We start from the raw sequence: 18926 nt of genomic DNA, 5'->3' as shown, positions 1-18926 counted from the left end.
TATGCTACTTCCTGTTAGACAACCATCTCAGTTAACAGACTGACTACCAAGGTTTCACAGTGCTTATGTCCAGGTAACTCTTACTTTGCTTAATAATGGCTCCAAAGTTCAAGAGTCATGGTACAAAGAGGCTGCAAGTGGGAACAGCACAGAGCGGGTAGATTACCTTTGTCCACGATGCAGGGTTAAGGTTACCTGAGTATTCAGGCATCTGCTGGAGTGTTGGAACATATCCCCCCTTGGATAAGGTGGGGCTGCCCTAAGACTATTTCCTGTTTACAGGCACTCTTTTCAAGGCTTCCTATGCTTAATTCACTTGATATTTCCAGCCATACAAGTGTCTGCGCTCACCCCCAGCTCAGAAGGCAATGTCCTACAATTAAACTATGACTGTCTGACTCCAGCCTCCGCTCTTTGTCTGATTAGATTCATTTCTAGATTGACCAACGCTTTGTTCCCCTATTTCCCTTGAAGGAGAAGATAAGAAATGTACCTGGGACACAGATGATTCGGAATGTCACTGGGGGAAAACATTTAGCTGTTCCATCAAGCTTAATATTGTCCAGAGAGATAACTACTGCCTAGCAGAAAAACAAACCTCAATGTTCTGGCTCCTTCCCTGTCCCCCGCCTTCCTCCTCCAGCCCAGCTGCCGAGGTTTGGTGTATTAAGGCTAAAGTTTGGGAAGGAGAAGGAACAGGGACCACTCCAAAGCTCTTATCTCATACTCTAAAGGGAGGTTATGCTACTCCTGAGGGCAAGCAGAGGAGAGCCCAGTACTAGCTTGCATCTCAGCGGACTGGATGCTGAGCGACTGGCAAGTGTGTGAATATCCTTGCTTTGTGGACTGTGTCTGCCTAGACCTTGCTCCGACTTGAAATTAGATCCTGGGGTCTGGGGCCTCAGGAAAGCAGGTGACATCAATGTTCCGGAGCAGAACCTGGCAAGACTGAGGGAACAGAATGAAAACATTGGACAGATGGGGCTGCTAACATGAAGGGCAGTCCTGGAGCATCATGGGAAAAGGAGAGAAATTAGACGCTGAAACAGAAGGCTAACGGGCATGAAAAAATATTTGAGTAACGGATTAGGAGGAATAAAATTACTTTAAGAATTAACAGGACACAGAGTTATGAATAAAAATAAATTATGCAATAATTAGCCAGTATCTGTATCTTTTGCCAGAGTTTAAGTGATTTTTAAACAATTGTAAAGTCTTCAAGGATCTAGGGTACTTTCTGCTTCTGGAGCCTCTTCCTGAGATGGGGTGATCCAGGCTGGGCATTCACCGTTGGTCTGCAGCGTCTAGTTTCTGGAGGGGGCACTTCTTTGATGGCTTGCATCTCTCAATAAATGTTGAGTGAATTAGCGAAGAAAACTTTCTTCCTGCAAAAAGAAAAAAAAAAGCACCTAGTAACAAATAAATGATTTGCCTCTTTCCCACTTCTGTGTGTCATACACAGTTTGGTTTTGAAGATTCCAGCCATCTGTGGTGTCTTTGTTTAGTATTGTTATGGACCACAGTGGCTTAGCTTGTTAAAGATGCTTGCCTCCAAACCTGATGATCTGAGCTCAATCCTTGGCATGTACATGGAGGAAAGAGAGAATCAAAGTAATTCTCTGATATCTGATATTTTGTGGGGTTAGACCCCACAAAATAAATATAAGAAAACAAATTTAATCTACTTACATATGCATAAGCCATTACTCTAAATCTCCCTACACACACACCCTCTAGGGCACTTCCTGTGCCATTGTATATTTTTGGCTTCTTTGTCAAAGACCAAGTGTCCATAGTGTGTGGTTTTATATCTGAGTCTTCAGTTCTATTCCACTGATCAATGTGTCTGTCTCTGTAACAATACCATGCTGGTTTTTTTATCACTATTGATCTGTAGTACAGCTTAAGGCCAGGGATGGTGATTCCCCTAGAAGTTCTTTTATTGATAAGAATTGTTTTTACATCGGGCAGTGGTGGCACACACCTTTAATTCCAGCACTTGGGAGGCAGAGGCAGGTGGATTTCTGAGTTCCAGGACAGCCAGGGCTACACAGAGAAACCCTGTCTCAAAAAAAAAATTGTTTTTTTGCTATCCTGGGTTTTTTGTTTTTTTTCCATATGAAATTGAGAATTGTTCTTTCCATGTATTTGAAGAATTGTGTTGGAATTTTGATGGGGGATTGCATTGAATCTGTAGATTGCTTTTGGTAAGATGGCCATTTTTACTATGTTAATTCTGCTGATCCATGAGCATGGGAGATCTCTCCATTTTCTGAGGTCTTCTTTGATTTCTTTTTTAAGAGACTTGAAGTTCTTGTCATACAGATCTTTTACTTGTTTGGCTAGAGTTACCCCAAGATATTTTATATTCTTTGTGACTACTGTAAAGGATGTTATTTCCCTATTTTTTCCTCGGCCCATTTATCATTTGTATAAAGAAAGGCTACTGATTTGAATTAATTTTATATCCAGCCACTTTGCTGAAGTTTTGTATCAGCTGTAGAAGTTCTTTGGTAGAATTTTGGTGTCGCTTATGTATACTATCATGCCATCTGCAAATAGTGATACCTTGACTTCTTCTTTGCCAATTTGTATTCCCTTGATTTCCTCTTGTCTTATTGCTCTAGCTAGAACTTTGAGTACTATATTGAATACATATGGGGAGAGTGGGCACCCTTGTCTTGTCCCTAATTTTAGTGGAATTGCTTCAAATATCTTTCCATCTAATTTGATATTGGCCATTGGTTTGCTTTATTTTGCTTTTATTATGTTTGAGTATGGGCCCTGAATTCCTGATCTCTCCAGTACTTTTAACATGAAGGGATGATGTATTTTGTCAAAGGCTTTTTCAACATCTAATGAGATGATTATGTGATTTTTTTTCCTTTGAGTTTGTTTATATAGTGGATTACTTTAATGGATTCTCATATGTTGACCCAGCCTTGCATCCCTGGAATGAAACCTACTTGATCATAATGAATGATCATTTTTTAAAACTTTTTTTTAAAGATTTATTTATTTTATGTATGTGAGTACATTGTTGTTCTCCTTGGACACACCAGAGGAGGGCATTGGATCCTATTACAGGTGGTTGTGAGCCACCACCATGTGGTTGCTGGGAATTGAACTCAGGACCTCTGGAAGAGCAGTCAGTGCTCTTAACCACTGAGCCATCTCTCCAACCCCTGAATGATCATTTTGATGTGTTCAGTTTGCTAGGATTTTACTGAGTATTTTTGCATCCATATTCATAAGAAAAATTGGTCTGAAGTTCTCTTTGTTGGATCTCTGCGTGGTTTAGGTGTCAGAGTAATTGTAACATTATAGAATGAATTAGGTAATGTTCCTTTTGTTTCTATTTTATGGAATAGTTCGGGGAGTGTTAGTATTAGCTCTTCTTTAAAGGCCTGGTAGAATTCTGCACTACATCCAACTGGCCCTGGACTTTTTTTTTTTTTTTTTTTTGGCTCAGAGGTTTTTAATGACTTCCTGTTTCCTTACAGGATATGGGCATGTTTAGATAGTTTACCTGCTCTTGATTTAACTTTGGTATGTGGTATCTGTCTAGAAAATCATCCATTTCATCTAGATTTTGCTGAATATAGGCTTTTGTAGTAAGATTTGATGATTTTTTTAATTCCTCAGTTTCTGCTATGTTTTTTATTTTTGATATGTTAATTTGGATACTGTCTCTGTGCCCTTTAGTTATTTTGGCTAGGGGTTTATCTATCTTGTTGATTTTCTCAAAGAACCAGCTTTTGGTTTTATTGCTTCTTTGTATTATCTTCTTTGTTTCTACTTGGTTATTTCCACCCTGAGTCTGACTATTTCCTGCCTTCTACTCCTTTTGTGTGTTTTTGCTTCTTTTTCTTCTAGGGCTTTCAGGTGTGCTGTCAAGCTATTAGCCCAGGATCTCTCCAATTTCTTTACAAGGGCACTTGGTGCTATGAATTTTCCTTTTCGCACTGCTTTCATTGTATCCCATAAGTTTGGGTATGTTATGCCTTCATTTTTGTTGAAGTCTTTAACTTCTTTCTATATTTCTTCCCTGACCAAGTTATTATTGAGTAGAGACTTGTTTCCATGGGTATACGGAGTTTCTGTTGTTTTTGTTGTTGTTGAAGTCTAGCCTTAGTCTGTGGTGATCTGACAGGATGCATGGGATTATTTCAATCTTCTTGCATCTGTTGAGGCTTGTTTTGTGACCAATTATATGGTCAATTTTGGAAAAGGTACCATGAAGTACAAGAAGAAGGTATAGTCTTTTGTTTTAGGGTGAAATGTTTTATATATATATATGTGTGTGTGTGTGTGTGTGTGTGTGTGTGTGTGTGTGTGTGTGTGTTAAATCCACTTGGTTCATAACATCTATTAATTTCTGTTTAGTGCCTCTATATTTCTGTTTCAATAACTGTACATTGGTGAGAGTGGGGTGTTGAAGTCTCCCATTATTGCTGTGTGGGATTCAATGAACTTTTTGAACTTTAGTAAAGTTTCTTTTATGAAAGTGGGTGCCTTTGCATTTAGGGCATAGATGTTCAGAATTAAGACTTTCTCTTGGTGGATTTTTCTTTGATGAATATGAAGTGTCCTTCCCCATCTCGCTTGATAACTTTTGATTGAAAGTCTATTTTATTGGTATTAGGATGGCAACTCTCGCTTGTTTCTTGGGACCATTTACTTGGAAGATTTTTTTTTCAAGCTTTTAGCTCTGAGGCAGTATCTGTCTGTGTTTGTCGTTGAGGTGTGTTTCTTGTTGCAGCAAAATGCTGGATCCTGCTTGTGTATCCAGTCTATTAGCTTATGTCTTTTTATTGGGAAATTGAGTCTATTGATATTTAGAGATACTAAAGACAGATGATTATTAGTTCCTGTTATGTTTGTTGTTGTAGGTGGCATTACATATATGAGATTCTCTTCTTTTGGCTTTGTTGTAAGATGATTAATATCTTCCTTTTTCTTTTTGTGTAGATATCCTCCTTGTGTTAGATTTTTCCTTCTAGAATCCTCAGTAAGGCAAGATTGGTAGATAAATATTGTTTAAATTTGGTTTTGTCATGGAATGTTTTGGTTTCTCCATCTATGATGATTGAGAGTTTTGCTGGGTATAGTAGCCTTGGCTGGCATTTGTGTTCTCTTAGGTCTGCATGACCTCTGTCCAAGATCTTCTGACTTTTAGGGTCTCTGTTGAAAAGTCTGGTATAATTCTGATAGGTCTGCCTTTATATGTGACTTGGCCTTTTTCCCTTGCAGCTTTTAATATTCTTTCTTTGTTCTGTGCATTTGGTGTTTTGATGATTATATGATGATTATATGATTTTCTTTTCTGGTTCAATGTATTTGGTGTTCTATAGGCTTCTTGTACATTTATGGCCATCTTTTAGATAGGGGGAAGATTTGTTCTATGATTTTGTTAAAGACATTTTCAGGTCCTTTGAGCTGGGAATCTTCACTTTCTTCTATTCTTACTATTCTTAGGTTTGGTCTTTTCATTGTGTCCTGGATTTCCTGGATGTTTTGGGTTAGGAGTGTTTTCTGTTTAGAATTTTCTTTGATCAATGTGTCAATGTCTTCTAAGGTATCTTCTACACCTGAGTTTCTCTTTTCTACCCCTTGTGTTCTGTTGGTGATGCTTACATTGGTAATTCCTGACCTCTTTCCTAGGTTTTCCATTTCCAGAGTTGCCTCCATTTGTGTTTTCTTTATTGTTTCTACTTCCATTTTTAGGTCTTGGACTGATTTGTTCAATTCCTTCACCTGTTTGATTATGTTTTTCTGTGTTTCTTTAAGAGATCATTTTTTGTTTCCTCTTTAAGGGCTTTTACATGTTTACCTGTGTTTTCCTGTATTTCTTTCAGTGAGTTGTTTATATCCTCCTTAAAGGACTCTTTATGAGACTATTTTAGGTCAGCATCCTAGTTTTAGGGTGTGTTGGTGTATCCAGGGCTTGCTGTAGTGGGAGAACTGGGTTCTGATAGTGTCAGACTGTATTGGCTTCTGTTGTTTATGGTCTTGCAGTTGCATCTCACCATCTGGTTATCTCTGGTATTAACTGGCCTGGGTGTCTCCGCCTGGAGCCTGCCTCTTCTGTCCCTTGGTTGCTGCAGGTTTCATGGAAGGCCTATGACGCTGGCTGTAGAAGACCTCCTGGGATGTCTTCAGACTGTGGAGTCTGTGGCCCTGGCTGTAGCACACCTCCTGGGGTTGGGGGGGAGCCCTTCAGACTGTAGGGTCTTCAGAGGGGCAGTCATGCTGATGGTCTGCACAGGCAGAAGGCACAGCCTCATGTTTTTGTCTTTTTTTAAACTAAAAACATTGCTGTCTAAAATCTTTACACACATCTCCTGAATAGTTGCATCAAAAGTTCTGTGATGCTTGTACGTAAGGGTGGGATTGATGGGCCAGATCTATAACTGCACCAACGTGTTTTCCAAAGCAGGCAGGTCAGACAGGTGAAGCCACTTACCTTCCCCCACACAATGTCTTACCCTACCAGCCTAACACGTTCTGTGGTCATCTGTGATTGACCATGCAGATGATTCAAACTCCCTTGCAGTGATGCTGGGTGTCTTTATCATTGTTGACCACAGATGCTTTCTTCACTGGATTGAATTGTATGCTTGTTTCTGAGTTATTTGTTATTTATTTGTTTTTGTCAACTTGATGCAAGCTGGAGTCATCTAGAAGGAAGGAACCTCAGTTGAGGAATTGCCTCTGTCAGACTGGCCTAAGGGCAAGTCTGTAGGGGCATTTTCTTGATTGATAGTTAATGTGTGAGGTCCTGGATCACTGTGGGTAATGCCATCCCTGGGCAGGTATTCCTGGAACGTATAAGAAAGCAAACTGATCAAACCATGGGGAACAAGCAAGTCAGAAACATTCACTACTCTCTCAGTTTCTGCCTACAGACTCTTGCCTAGGCTTCCCTCAGTGATGGACAATCAGATGAAATCATTCCTTTCCTCCTCAAGCAGATTTTGGCTTGTGTTTTATCCCAGTAGTAGGAAGCCCACAAGGCCTCTGAAGTAGGTTTGATGACAATAAGCCCAGTATTTTGGAGGTGCAGACAATGTGATCAGTAGTTCAAGGTTAGCCCCAGCTACATGATGACTTTGAGTATAGCCTGGGCTACATGAGACCTTGTCTCAAAAAAGAAAAATGACATCAACAACAAGAGTGGCCTCCTTTAGACTGTGTCTGATGAGTTGTGGACTATGGGGTGTCACAACCATAAGGACTGGTTACCACAACCACGTGGAAACAGACACGTGGAGGAGTGGTCTCATGAGATGAGAAGCATAAGGAGACTGGTCTACAAGGCAAAGCACCCAGAAAGTGCCAGTTACCCAGGGTGGCTAGGAAAAAGACAAGGACGGGGGAGTGAGCTGGGCCTCGTCAACACCTTTACTTCCCCCGATTGGTTTAATACCATTCTTTCAAACTGTATGCATTATTTGTGGGAGTGGTTTTCCTTCGGGCCTTTATGTGGACCATATGTGTGGAGTACCAGTAGGAGACAGAAGAGGGCATTAGATCTCTTGGAACCAAACAACAGTTGTGAGCTGCAGTGTGGGTTCTGAGATTCGAACCTCGGTTCTCTGCAAGAACCTCAAGCTCTAAATCATCTCTCCAGCCCCACCCCTAATCAATGTCTGAAATGTTTCTACCTTAATTGCTGCAGCTGTACATAAGGGCTATTTTCCAGTGATTCCCTTTCTTTCTGAAGGCTTTATTTAGTGACTCCTGACCCCTCAGATGGCTTCCCATTCTCCCTCGCCTGGGAACACTTTGCCACACATGGTTTTGGCCTCAGTGGGAACCAATCTATTTTAAACAGTGCATAGACATTTTTAGAATCTTTTCAGGTTAGGAGAAAATCATTTAGAAACACTCTTACATATTTTCATGTGATGTCTGAATAAATTTGGGTGTTCTTTTATGTCCCTTGCTGAGAGGGATGAAAATTGAGTTTCTGCTACCTGTGTATCATGCTGACATTAAACGCTAGCTTCCCTGGCTCCCTCCTTCCCTCCCTCCCTTCCTTTCTCCCTCCCTCTCTCTCCCTTCATTATCTTTTAAAATAATCTTGTATGTGTGTGCCTGAACATTTATGTTTGCGAATGTGTGATGTGTTTTCCATGGTGTGCGTGGAGGTCAGAGAACAAACTCAGGTATTGATCTTACCTTCCACCTGATACAGGGTCTCTGTTGCTTGCCCCGGGGCATGACGGGCTAGCTGGCCTTGAGCCTCTATGGAGTCTCCTGTGCCCATCTCTCTCTCTCTCTGGGAACACTGGTGTTATAGACACTTGCTATTGAGTTCACCCAACTTAGTATGGGCTCGAGGGGGTTCAAATCCAGTCCTCACACTTGTATGGCAAATGCCATATCTTCAGCCCATTTGGTCCTGTCTGTCGGAAGTATTCCATGCATGATATCTTCTCTATGTTAGAAGTGGCCACAGACTAAATTGGTGTTGATGAACTTGGGGTGGATCTTCTACAGAGCCTGCAATTTATTTGGTCTGCAGCATCAAGGACTTGCATAGGGTACACAGGTACTTCCTAGTCCCCACCATATAGCTTTTGGCATGACAAAGACATCCATCACTTTGCCAGAATAGACAAAGCTACCTGGATTGATGCTCCTATCAGATAGGTCATGGTTGGTGGAGGCATTGTTCTTGACTAGCTTGCTGTCCTGGAAATGGTAGCCCTGACCAATCTATTGTAGGAATTCTTGCGGATTGCAGCTCAGTGATGGTAGCCTTTCTGCTCAGCTCATGCTCGAGAAGGCCACCAGGGCAGGGTGCCAGCCTCCAACATGGGTAACTTTGCATGGCCCTTGGTGTGTCAGTAACTGGTGACCCCTTTGCTCTTTGTCAGTCCGATGCCATCAACCATTGCATCCTTAGGGAACACCTTGTTCATGGAGACTCTGTGGCCGCCACCTCTCCAGGTCAAGTTCAGGTTTTCTCAGCCAGAGCACCCTTCTTTACCTTACTTTCCTCAAGACAGGCCTTCTTCTGGTGAACAAGAAGCAGGCATACATCAGTGTGAGTGATACTGTGGGTGACCAGATCTTATGGAAGTGCCCTTTGCATTTGCTGATGACAGACTCGGCAGAGATGATTTGGGCGTTCTTAGGTGAGGGATGCTGCCCAGCACACGTGCCTGCAACCACCACAGTGGTGCTTCCACAGTGCCCTCAGCCTCCACAACTTCCTTATCCACTTGGGGTCCTGGCCTGTTAACTCCCTACACAAAGTAGGTCATCCCAGCTCGGGAACCCAGAAAGACTATGAAGTGTGCAGTCTTGGGAGGGTCCTCCTTGGGAAAGTTCTTAGCTTTGACATAGTACCTGCTGTTGTACTCTGAGGCAAGCATCCCCGGACACCACATCTGAAAGCAGAACTTCTGAGATGTCATGTTGTAGGGTTGTTGGCCCCTGTCTGCTTCGACACTGGGTGGAATGCTGGGAATTTGACTGCACTTACCTCACGCTGCTTCTAGGGTGGGTGCCAGGCTGTAGGAAAGTTGCCAAGACAGCAATCTGGGGGTGGGAAGGTGCAGTCTGAGACATGGGAAAGCTGGAGCTGGCTCGGGGTCCCTGGGCCTGTGACAAGGCTGGGGCCATGGGGTTCTCAGACTCTTGGACATCCAGGCACTGCTGGGAGTTGCCAAAGGGCAGAGAACAGAGTCTGCGATCTGTGGGTTGGGACAGCATCTAGCCTGGGGCTGGGGGACCAGGGGAGCTCCAGCCCGTCTCATGGGGTGATCGTTCTTAGCTTGGAGGAGGCAGGTTTCGTGGCTGTTGTGGCTGGGAGCACAGAGATGCCTTCTACGGGAGATTAGACTGCAGCTCTGTAGGCGAAGGCCTTCTTCATGGCTCGTCACTACAGATCTTGATGAAAAGATACAGTCCATGGTTCCAGACAATTTATAGCCATGGTGGAAAATGGATGTGTAAAACCATACCCCACTTTTCAGGGTGGGCCTGAGATTAAATACCTTTAGGAGGGAAGAATGTCTGGGAAGGGAAGCTTATTGGCTAAGCCTTCCAGGCCTCTAGGTTAGCATGGAGAACTCTGTCTTGAGCCTATGTGACCATAGGACACATTTCTTTTATGTGACAAGCATGGCACATGTCCCAAATTAGGAGTCTGGCAGGGAGCTGGGAGTCACCTAAGCCTCAGGTGTGTGCCCACCGAGTCTCCGGGTCTCAGCCTGCTCTACCTTACCAGACTTCCTGGCATGGTTTTATGTCCCACATCATGTTATCCAGCTCTGCCTGTAGAGGAGCTGTATTGTTTTTTAAGACCCTGTTGAAATTTTATTTGGAATTGTATTGCATATATAGATCACTTCTTGGGAAAGAAATGTGTCTTTAGGATATTTAGGATATTGGGCATATTTCAGACATGTATTTAAAATTGTTTTGTAGTTTTCTAATGGCCTTGCAGATATTTTGTGAGATACATTTCTTAGGTGGTTTCTGATTCTTCTTTTTATTGTAGATTAAAGTAGAAACCTAAGGGTTCTTTGGAAAGTCAGTTGTGTTGGATGGTGTTTTGCTGGAGCAAATACGTGAAGGAGTGTTTCCAGGAATCGGTCATGGGTGAAAGGATGCTTTGCTTAAGCAAGCATAAGAAAGAACATGTGATGAAGGATTGTTCATTAACAACATGCAAGTATTGGTACGCCTTACATTGTGTATTTGAGTTCCATTCGTCAGAACTCCATAAAGAGAAGTACACCAAAAAACTTCTGGTGGTGCGCTGTGGCTTCTTGCTGCTTCTGAGGACTCAGGCCAACCGGCAGAGTGATGTCAGCTGTTACTGCCTCATGTGGAGTTTTGCTAAGACACTCACATACTGAGGCAAGACACAGTGAGGGAAGGTCTGTAGAGAGCATGTGATGTTTGGAGGGAGTATAAATAGGACTGAGAGGGGCTTGCTTGTAGAGCTAGCTCTTCATATGTTTCTCGGTCTCTCGTCTTTGCTGATCTTTGCTTCACTGAGAGAGGCACAGCAAAGAATTCTTGGTGTCCCCGTTGGTTCTGTTCTCTCCTGCTGACTTGTGCTGATTTGGCTGAGGCCTAGCTGTTCCTGTTATGTTATGCCACTGATGCTGCTTATGTTTGCTATCCCGACTCCTCCTAACTGGACTGCTGCTGTAGCCGTGAAGTGTTTGCGAGTGGATTGAGCTGCTGCTGCTGACCTGTACACCAAACTGCTGACTTCCTGACAACACAGATGGGATTGCTCCAAAGAACAATTTCTAAACAGGTCCACTTTCCCCATATACTTTCTTTCCCACTACCTTTGGTAGGTGGTGGGCTAGAAGGGAGGTTAAAGCATTTAAGAACTGTCATTAAAAGTAGGTTTTTGAAAAACTAAAGCTTACAGGAGATAGTGATAAAACACACGTTTAGAAATTACTTTTGCTAAAAACAATAAGAACAAAAGCCACTGGACACTCATTTGGCCCCACAGGGTAACTACAAGCAGAGTGAAAGTCTGTCTGCTCTGCCTGCATTTGTACCTGTCTCCTTCATTTTGAGCCACCTGCTTCCCTCTGTAGATAGACATATCAATCATACAAGGTGGGTCTACTTAAAAACCAGTAATTCCTGGGCTGTGGTGGCACATGGCCTTTAATCAACACAAACAAACAAACAAACAAGAAAAAATAAAAACAAACAAACAAACCAGTAACACCCTCCTCATTCTCCTTCAAGGCTGAAGGCACAAAGATAATATAATACTTGAGGGTGGAGAGACAGTCGGATTGGTAGAGGGGTCACCTGGCATGACACCCTAGGTTCCATTGCCAGCAGTGCATAAAACCAGGCATGGCGGCACTTTTGTATACTAAGATCCTACGGGGGGCGGGGGGGAAAGAAAGAAGAAAACGATAAAGGGGAAAAGCAGTAAACAGGTAATTAAATCTCAGGCCAACACTCAGATGAACCTGGAGTCACTAGGTCTGCACTGAGCAGCGCCCCTTTCTCTGAGCTTTACCACTGTTCATCAATCAGCACTTGGACAGGAGGCTGAGCCTAGGCTGTTGGGGTTGTAGGAGCCAGGGCAGTCGTCCTACTTCTGCTTATGGGTGGTGTTTCATTTTATAAAGTGTGCTTCCTAACTGTTATCAGTGAGCCAAGTTCAAAGGACTTGTTTGTTGTAGAGGGATTTTAATCCAGCCTCGTGGCTACTCTGGCTGGAATGCAGATACACCCTTAGCACACACCTTTAATACCAAACAAGGAAGATAATGTTAGTTCGTAGAAGGAAGCACCTGTGTTTGAAAATGATGTCTAATTGAGTGGCAGACAAAGTGATGAATCAGAGAAAGATGTGACAGAATAGGATGTGCCCAACTCTCACAAGAACAGAGAGGAAAGAGAGGTGATTTGAGAGAAAGCAACACAGAGAGAGGACAGTTTTACCAGGATGGTTGTACAGAGACAGGCTGCAGAGAGAGAACAAGCTAGACATGGGTGAAGAGAAAATGAGCCAGAGAACGGGGAAGGAGCCAGAAAGTTAGAACAGATTGCCAAAAGTAGTATGAAGCCAAGCAGAGCAATTCAGTCAGAAGCTGAAAGAAGCCAGTTTGAACCAGTCAGCATGAAGAGAGGTTTTGAGCCAAAAGTGTGCAATTGACCAGCAAGCCAGAGTTCAAAAGAGCTAGAAAGGGTGAGCTAACTTAGCAGCAAGTCTCAAGCTGGAAACATTCTAGGCCTAGATAAGATTGTATGAAGGCTAGAAGCTTCAGGACTAAACATAGGTTAGCAGACTGAGGCAGTAAGCCACCCAGATGACAATTACACCAGGCAAATAAAAAATAAATTTATAGCTTGTACCCCACTTTGGGTATGGTTGATAATTTGGGATTGAATTCTAAATATTGAATATCATAAATTGTCAGGACTCCTTTGTTCATCTAATGAAGGCTGTAGACTGTTAGAAATTCACACACACACACACACACACACACACACACACACACACCTACCTCCTGGGATTACAAAGAGAGCAGTTATATGGAAATGCAGCCCTGTTCACAGATCCTCGGGGGATCCTCTAGGCTCTGTAGAAGTCTTGGGTGGAGAGAGGTTTCTTGTGAACTCTGGTGGTGTGCGTAGCATCTGATAATGAGCTGAACCCCTAAAGCTAAGCTGCAGCTTAGATGTCTTCGTCTGCCTCTGGGTGGTCCTATCTTGCTCAGTGCATCCTTCCAGGAGGCCTTTTGATACTCGGTATCCTTGAACCACTAGTAAATCCCAACCTCCCAGAGTACTGAGGCAGATTGCATTTGGCAAAAGCAAACACATTTCACAGATGATAGCCTCAGACAGACGGTGGATATCAAGACATTTAATCAGAGGGTTCTGACATTTCAGAATTTGAGGGTTTGGAGTTTTGTTGGCTTTGGGGCATAGGCAGAACTTAATAAGCCAAATAAATTATTATTCATCTCTCTGCTGTTAGCTGTAAATAGCCTTTGACAGGTTCTGCCTGTCATCTTATGAAGAACATTAACCCCCTCTCTAACATCTTTTTCTGAAGAAAAAGCATTTCTAAATATACATATTAATTATAAAATAATAAGACAAATGAAAGATTACAAAGGCAGTTGCTTTTTTTTTTTTTTTGCCTTTTCCAGGATCAAAAAGAATTGTTTAAAATGTTTTTTAAAGTACAGTTTTTTTTTAACTTTTTTATTAATTTACATTGTGTTTTGGCAATAGGCAAGGTTACATAATAGTACAGCTTCTTACCAAATAGGGACTGGAGGGGGAAAGTCAGTGTTTAAATTTAGAGATCTTAACAGTTTAGTCGGGAAGGAACTTTCCCCCTTTCTGACTTTTTTTTGAAAGCTTTGCTGAAACCAGAGCTTTATAGTCTTGCTTAAAAGGGAACAATAATAAATATAATTGAGAGCTTTCCATAACACATAATGGCAATCATGGGGCCTGCTGGGGAAAAATACATCCTCCAGATGACATGGTTGGTCTGGTATTAGTTACCATACCTATTTAAGTCAGCTTAAACCTTCATCAGGTATGTTCTATATGCCATGCACTGCGCTAGACATGACTACTGCAGTGCCGGCTAACAGGCTAAGTTTTATACCAGGCTTAGATGCTTTGTGCTAAGCGTACCAACAAGCCAGGGACCCAAGGCCCCACAAAACAAGATACAACTTGAAAATACATATTTTTGAGTTTTAAAATCCTGTGTGTGCGTGTGCATGTGTGGACACATGTGTGTGTGTATGTGTGTGTGTGTCAGTGTGTCTGTGTGTGTACGGGTGCTTGAGGAGTTCAAAATGGGTGTCAGATCACCTGGAGCTGGAATCATAGGTGGCTCTGCTCTGCCCTGCTTCAATGTTGAGAACAGAATGTAGGTCCTCTGAAAGAGCAATAAAGCTCTAACTGCTGAGTCAGCTTTCTAACTCCCTAGCCCAAATCTTTTTAATGATGTGTTTATCGTCAATGGAAGTAGCATTTCTGCATTCAGAAGAATCTAGAAATTGTTTTTGCCTCCACTTTGACCTACAATACCTTGGACACAGATAGAAATCCAAGGGGCTTGGGAATAGACCTGGTGCAGAAGACAAGGTGATATGAGGGTAATCAGCGTCTTCCCGAGGACATGGCTGGAACAAGAAGGGTGAAAAGCAGTCATCTGGGTTTGGACTATCCTGGGTGGTTCAAGATTTGGTGGCTGAAGAAGCGCTTGCTGACAGGAGCCTGGTATAGCTGTCCTCTGAGATGCTCTGCTAGGGCCTGACCAATACAGATGCAGATGCTTGCAGCCAACCAGAGGACTGAGCACGGGGACCCCAATGGAAGACTTAGGGGAAGGACTGAAGGAGACGGGATTGCAACCCCATAGGAAGAACAACAATATCAACTAACTGGACTCCCCGCCCCCCCCCCCAGAACTCCCAGGGACTAAACCACCAACCAAAGGGTACACATGGAGGGAACCATGGCTCCAGCTGCATATGTAGCAGAGGTTTGCCTTATCTGGCATCAACGGGAGAGGAGGCCCTTGGTCTTGTGGAGGCTCGGTGGCCCAGTGTAGGGGGATTCTTGGGCAGTGAGGCCAGGAGTGGGTGATTGGGTTGGGAAGGGGGATTGGTTGTGGGAGTGTTGTGGAGGGGAAACTGGGAAGGGGGATGGGATGTGGGGGTGTTGCGGAGGGGTAACTGGGAGCGGGGGGGGGATGGGATGTGGGGGTGTTGCGGAGGGGAAACTGGGAAGGGGGAATGGAATGTGGGGGTGTTGCGGAGGGGAAACTGGGAAGGGGGACAACATTTGAAATGTAAATAAATAAATAACCAATTAAAAGAATTGTTTTCGTGGCTGATGCAGGGAGAGGTTAGACCACAAGGGGACGCTATTGCTGCACACGTTTCAAGGCAGTGCTGGGGCAGGGTTGGCTAAAGATCTGCTCTTAACAAAGAACCTCCAGAGACTGAAATCAGAGCGGCCATCCAGGACAAGGCAACTCCTTCGGAGAAGGAGAATAGGAGTCTAAGTTTGTCATGGGGAGGCTCTAGATCAGAGCATTTCAAAGGACCAGGGCCGTTGTGAACCTGCGAAGGCTGACTGGACGAATCCACTTGACTGACTTAGGCAGTTCAAGCATTTAGCTAAATATTAATCTGTACGGTATGAGGAGATCGCTGGGTGAAGTCATGAGTGTGCAGACTGAGTTGGGCAATATGTTCTCTCTCAAGTAGTTAGACACCAGTAAGGAAGATTTAAATGGAGAACTTGGGGTCTGCCTGATTGTTTGAGCTGGGACAGTGGCCTTCTCCTGCCTCGGGGCTCTGCTGGTATCCAGCTTACTGAGTGCCAAATGCACATCTTAGGAATTCTCAGCCTCCATAACTATGTCGTGTAGTTAATATGTATGCATGCATGCATGTAGGAATGTATCTACTATCTACACATACTATATGCTATATTAATGTATATACACTATACTAGTACACACATATTATTATGTCTGTATGTCTATTATGTATACACACATTTATACATTCTTTGGGATCTATTTCTCTGGAGAAGCCAGACTTATACAGCATCTCTTACAGAACAGTATCTGTCTTATATACATAGGGTTAAACAGTGTAACAATGTAACGATGCCGAGGGCATGGTTTTGTGAGCTTTGTAAAGTAGGCTGGCTCTAAATGGCTAAAAACATATTTGGCCTGGCAGACAGGGATGATCAACAGGGGAGATGCTGAAGATCACCACACAGGGCTCATTACGAACCAATCATGCAAGGGAAAGGGGAGGACCTTAATTAGGAAGTCTCAACACTGCATCCCACGCTGTGGTGACGTTACCAAGGCAATGAGCCAGAGGCCTTACATTCCAGATGGACTCTCCGTCACCCATGCTTGTCCAGGTGTGTATAACAAGGGCTCAGCTAGCAACAGCAATAGGAACAAATACAGGCACCGTGAAAAGCATCCTGAAAGGTCCCCGGAAAGTTAAATCTGGGGTTACCATGTGATCCAGTAATTTTTCTAGGTCCATTTCCTAACAGACCGAGAGACTCAAAGAGATGCTCATCCACCCATGTTGTGAGCTAGCATCCTCATTTCCTGTACAGGTGCCTGGCAGAGAGGGGTAGAGAAACAAGATGCAGTCCATATGTGCAGTGGGTAGTGCAAGCCGCAACTTCTAGCATACATTCAGAGTCAGCGTTTGAGGAGAGTCCTGCCTGACCCATGCTTGACCAGCAATGAACTCTGAAGCAATCATGGATGGAATGAGGGGGTTGTGAAAGGACAAACACCATATGGTTCTATTTACCTGAATCCCCATAGTAGCTAGACTATGAGTCAGAGGGTAGGATGGTGGCTACACACCTGGAATCTCAGCACTGAGAAGGCTGAGCATTTCTGCTCTGTGGGTTTTGAGTCTTCTCATTGTGGGGCACTATGAGAAGGTTGGAAGAAGGAGAGGGAACAATCTTTCCTGCCCGCTGCCTCTGGGCTTCACGTCTGCTGCTTAGCCTATGACTGACTGTGGCTGCCAGCTGCCAGCGGCACACCGTGCATTCAGGTTTCTGTTTCGTTTCCTTAGCCTACTCTATGAATGTAGAAAAGCAGAGTCTACCCAAGTCAGGCGTGGTGACAGTCCTAGCAACTTGGAAGGAAGAGGTAAGAAGATCAGGAGCTTGAGGTTAGCCTCGACTTTAAAAAAAAAAGAGAGAGAGAAGAAAACTCACGAGAAGGCTCTGGGTACTTTTGCAGTACAGAGATGGGGGGGGGAGTTGGAGGGTGCACTGAGAGAGGGTGTCTCCTAGACAACTTACCAAGTACCTTATGTAGCTGTGTGTGTGTGTGTGTGTGTGTGTGTGTGTGTGTGTGTACACGTGTACCAGTCACGTCACATTGGCCCTAAATGAACGGATCGTTCCAGCTTTGTCCCTTATGCACCAATTACAGCAATTCCTCACTTGGCCACCAGGGGGTGGGCTTCCCTTCCTACCTTTGTGATCAGAGTTGAGCAAAGTTTGTGATAACTAAAATCCAGCACAAACTATTTCAAATAGCAATAGAGGATGCTGCATCTTTAAGACGGCCAGGAGGGTAAGGGAAAGCCCAACATGAATCAAACTGCCCACCCCCAGCATGGGAGGGTGTGGTGGCTCACAACTATAGATGTAACACTTGGGAGGCAGAGACAAGAAGACTGGCAAAGTTTATGAAACTAGCCTGGGCTCCAAAGTAATTTCTAGGCCAGCCTGGGCTATGGTATGATAACTTGTCTCAAAACAAAACAAAATACCTTTAATTCTAGCACTTGGAAGGCAGGAACAGGCAGATATCTGAGTTTGAAGCCAGCTTAGTCTACTTAGTGAGTCCCAGGAGAGCCTGGAACTACGTAGATAGATCTCTCAAAAACAAAGAAACACATAAACAAACACATCAAATACTGGGGCTAGAGAGATGGCTCAGCACTTAAGAGCACTGGGCTGGTCTGACAGAAGGCTTAGGTTTGGTTCCCAGCTTCTACATGGCAGCCCACAACCATCTCCAGGCCAATGCCCTCAGACTCTCTGTGAGCACCAGGCATCAATGTGGCACACAAACATACATATAGGCAAATACTCATACACATTTTAAAAAGAAACAAACAGGGCTGGAGAGATGGCTCAGAGGTTAAGAGCACTGACTGCTCTTCCAGAGGTCCTGAGTTCAATTCCCAGCAACCACATGGTAGCTCACAACCATCTGTAGTGGGATCTGATGCACTCTTCTGGTGTGTCTGAAGACAGCTACAGTGTATTCACATAAAATAAATAAATTAATTTTAAAAAGTCATTAAAAAACAAAAAACAAAACAGAAAAAGCAACAAACAAACAAACAAAAACAACAACAAAAACAGAGCTTGTGCATGGTTTTTTTTTTCCCTGTTGTTATTTAGGGATTTTTTTTTTGGAGACGGTTTTGTTTGTTTGTTTGTTTGTTTGTTTTGTTTTGTTTTTCGAGACAGGGTTTCTCTGTGTAGTCCTGGCTGTCCTGGAACTCACTCTGTAGACCAGGCTGGCCTCAAACTCAGAAACCCGCCTGCCTCTGCCTCCCAAGTGCTGGGATTAAAGGTGTGCGCCACCACTGTTGGGCAGCTGTGCAACTCTTGAAAGCCATGACCCTCTCTGGGACAATTGTTCTGTCAGAGTTAAACGGGTTGTGTCCTCAGGCGGGATCTTGGGTGGAAAGTTATTATTTGGTTATTGTTTGGAGGTTTATTTATTTTTAATTATGGTAACAAGACCACACATGTTCTTTGATGAATTGTTCGTTTTTTGTACTTATTTTATAACTGATTCCTCGAGGACCTTCAGATTTGTTTGTTTGTTTGTTTATCTCTTTCTTTCTTTCCTTCTTTCT

At 43.5% G+C, this 18926-nt stretch overlaps 1 long non-coding RNA gene across 1 annotated transcript in view; it reads right to left on the bottom strand.

Annotated features, from left to right (window-relative positions):
* Nucleotides 1-1086: 1086 nt before the first annotated feature.
* The window catches only part of LOC114625477, an 80629-nt gene continuing 62789 nt past the window's right edge, over nucleotides 1087-18926 (bottom strand). The window contains exons 2-3 of the long non-coding RNA XR_003712085.1: nucleotides 6467-6821; nucleotides 1087-1385 (exon numbers count right to left, since the gene is read on the bottom strand). This is a non-coding gene — a long non-coding RNA (uncharacterized LOC114625477). The remainder of the gene's footprint in view (nucleotides 1386-6466; nucleotides 6822-18926) is intronic.

Source organism: Grammomys surdaster, unplaced genomic scaffold, assembly GCF_004785775.1.
Source record: "Grammomys surdaster isolate TR1022 unplaced genomic scaffold, NIH_TR_1.0 218, whole genome shotgun sequence".
Lineage (NCBI taxonomy): Eukaryota > Metazoa > Chordata > Mammalia > Rodentia > Muridae > Grammomys > Grammomys surdaster.
Note: the sequence above shows the minus strand (reverse complement) of the source record. Positions and strands in the feature narration are given on the sequence as shown.